Source organism: Phocoena sinus, chromosome 6 (assembly GCF_008692025.1).
Source record: "Phocoena sinus isolate mPhoSin1 chromosome 6, mPhoSin1.pri, whole genome shotgun sequence".
Taxonomy (NCBI): Eukaryota; Metazoa; Chordata; class Mammalia; order Artiodactyla; family Phocoenidae; genus Phocoena; species Phocoena sinus.
In genome coordinates this window covers 97,907,360-97,910,871 of record NC_045768.1, presented here as the reverse complement: position 1 = coordinate 97,910,871, position 3,512 = coordinate 97,907,360, and the positions used below count along the sequence as shown (strand labels likewise).

The 3,512-nt window shown below is 37.8% G+C and overlaps 1 pseudogene; it reads left to right on the top strand.

The window, feature by feature from the left end:
* The first annotated feature begins 2,949 nt into the window (after positions 1 to 2,949).
* Positions 2,950 to 3,084, top strand: LOC116755827 (annotated as a pseudogene).
* Positions 3,085 to 3,512: the final 428 nt, after the last annotated feature.

The following is a 3,512-nucleotide window of genomic DNA, read 5'->3' as shown; positions in this document are numbered from 1 at the left end:
ATCTAAGAATATTTTCCCTACCTTAAAGTCTAAAAGACATTAATGTATATTTTCTACTACAGTTATTTCCTAACATTTTATTTTAAAAAATTTCAAATCTACAGAAATATTGTGAGAACAGTACAAAGAACCTCCATATACTCCATACCTAGATTCAGCTAGATTCATAAATTGTTAATATCTTGCATTGTTAATAATTTTACAAATTATTATTACTACTACTGTTATTATTAGTTTACTGAACCATTTGGATATACGTTGCAGATATTAAACACCTCACCCTTAAATAGCTCAGCAAGTATTTCCTGTGTTCTACATAATCACTATATAATGGCAATACTCAAGAAATTTAACACTGATACTGTTTTATTTTTCAGTATGCATTTTATATTCTAATTTCTCCAGTTGTACCAATAGTGTCATATTTGGATTTAGGGTCCAATCAAGGTTCACATATTGCATTTACTTGTCATATTCTTTTAGGCTTCTTTAATCTAACACCCCAGCCTCTTTTTGTCTTTTATGACCCTGATAATTTGTAATAATCCAGGCCAGATGTTTTGCAGAATGTCTCTTTATATGGGTTTATCTGATTGTTTCTCCTTCTTTAGATTCAAGCTAGTATTTGTTCCTGGTGTTAGTGGCAGTCAAAGATCCTTGAGGAAAGTTCCCATCTCCTCTAGGACTTCTGTTAAAAACTCGAGTTCCTTTCCAGTCATTGCATTAATTTGGGCACAGATTAAGCTACTATAACAAAGACACCCTCAACTTGGGAACTGAAACAAGGTAGATTTTCATTTCTCTCTCACATAAAGTCCACAGGTGAGCAGTCTGCAGTCCTGGTAGAGTGGCTCTGCTCCATAAAGTCATGCAGGGACTCAGGGTCCTTTTATCTTGTTGTTCCATCATTGTCATCCTCGAGTATCCGTTTTTCACAAAGTCAAATCTTCATCACTAGCACCACGTCTGCATTTCAGCCGCAGGAAGAGGAAAGAGAGTAAAGTGTATGCAATTTCCTTTTTTAAAGGATGAGACCCAAAAGTTGCTCGTTACTTCTACTTGTACTCATTGGCAAGACTCTGCATCTAGGCACAAAGGAGGCTGAGAAAGGCAATTGGTAGCTGGGAAGCCAACTGCCCAACTAAAACTCTAGTGGCTGTATTAGTAAAGGGAAGGAGAGAGTGGACACTCAGGGGCCATTAGTGGTTTCTGCCACAGCCATCCACTAGGTTTTATTTCCTTTGGTGAAGACTCAATACATGAACAAGTGGATTAACTTAACCATTTCCTTGGGTTCTTTTTCATGATACTTATTCAGATGTTTTCTTCTCTGAGGAGAGGTCTTCAGAATTCTCTTAATGCAGTTTTTAAAATATAAAAAATACTCAGTAAAAAAAAAAAAAAATCATCAGACCTAATTTCCAAGAATGGAGTGTTATCATCTCAAGAAGGTTTTTGCATAGTTTCTCAAAGACAAACCTGACGATGATGGCAAAATTAATTCAAAAAACAGAAACAAATTGCTTCCATCCCAGAATCGAGGTGTTTGTCTTTTCATTCATTACTGGAGAATCTTGGGGGTGGGAGAAAGATATTTATTTGGTGGGCTTATGTAAAGTATAAAAGGCACAAAAACACTGAGAGGTAGCTATAGAGTGTTAATGCCAACAGTGACCTTAGAGGTTGCTTCAATTTATCTCCTCATTTTATATGTGATGAAAATTGTAGGTGCCTCACAGATAGTTAACTGTAGACCAAGACTTGGAACCAGATTCCCTGACTCTGTTTCAGATTCCCCCTTCATGTCATACAGCCTCTCATTGATTTGGAGTCAGTTTCTCCTTCCTGACATATCTGACTCAGTTACTAGAGTCCAGGTAATATCTCTATCTCTTCAAAGTTATCTGAAAGAGAAGTGCATTTTAAAAAGCAGAACAAACAAACGAATTAACAAAACAATCACTGGAAGTATTTGCTTGAGTCACGCCTTAGAATCTCTTTTAAACCAAGAGAACACTCAGGCCCAGCATGTCTTAGGTAAGATAATTAGTAAATATTTGTTCTTTTTTTAGGCAAGTATTTTTTTTTATTTTGTAATAGTTTTATATTTTAATATTGCAACTATAGAAAAAAAATGCAAGATCAGTATAAAGAATTTCAGCTTCTCCTTCACTTAGAGTCCCACTTACTAATGTTAAAAAAGAAGTAACAGGACCCTAATGGAGTCATGTGTGCTAAGCCCCATGTCAGCAAATGGAGACCTAACACTTAGCCTAATTGCAGTTTCAACCTCCTCCAAGAATGTAATTTTAACAGGTTAGTCTCGAATTTCCTGGTCAGCACTAGGGAGGTAATCCCTCAAGACCCTTTCCCTCCCCCAGAGGAGGGTGACCTAAACCACAAACTATCCACTCTTTGCCAGAAATTTCCCTTTCTTGTCCCTTTTCCATCTATAAACACCTTTTCTTTTCTGCTGCTTGCAGAGCTCTTTTCTGTTTGCTAGATAGGATGCTGCCTGATTCATGTATTGTTGAATAAAGCCAATTTGATCTTTAAATTTACTCAGATGAATTTTGTTTATTAATAGTTTTGGTGGCAATGGTGGGATTGAAGGATTCTTCTGGCAGCTTCAGTGACAATGAGAAACAAAGGCATGGTACACCTTGAACACTTTTGAGTTGTCTGTCTTTCTCACCATTTCTGAGGGCCATAGATAAGTTCCTTTCAGTTCTGAGCTCCACTCTCTTTACATCAAACTCCTGATCTAACTGGATTGCCACAGTTCCACACTTGTTTGGAATCTCTCCCCAGACTCTCCCCAGATTCCACATTGGGAACCAGAGCCAGAGTTGGATTGGGTCCAACTGAACCAAACTAGGACTCCACAGAAGCCACTGCTCAGACCAGACTCCACTCACATGTACACCTTGCTCTGTTTCCTCTGAAACCATGTCTGACAGATTTGGTATGGCTGACCCTGAGAAATCCAATAAATCAAAATTGAAGAAGACAGAAACATAAGAGAAAAACCCACAGCCTTCAAAAGAAATGATTGAACAGGAAAAGCAAGCAGGTGAGTCATAATGAGGCAGGAGCCTCCAATATGCACTGCACGTTCCACAAGCTTTGCCTTCTTATTTGACTTCTTGTAGTTGTTTAACTTTGTAAGATGCAGAGAGGTTGGATCAAGTTCAAGTGACAGTGCTGTCCCTTTTCACACTAAAGAATGGTGAATTATTGGCAACAAAATCCACACCAGCCTCTCCCATCTGCCTGTCTGGTTGGCAGGGAAGGAAAGGAACTTGCATGTGGGTGAAAGAAAAAGCTGAATGGGACAACAGTGAAACCTAGAATAAAAAGCAAGCTGGCCCAAGGTGTCGTGCAGGCTATAAAATGCAGTTTAATCAGAATGCCATTGTTTTGTTCTAATGATTTTAATTCCTAGAGTGCATAATTTTTAATATGCAAATAAAAGTTTTAAAACCTGAAAAAAAACATGGACTTGGTCTGAG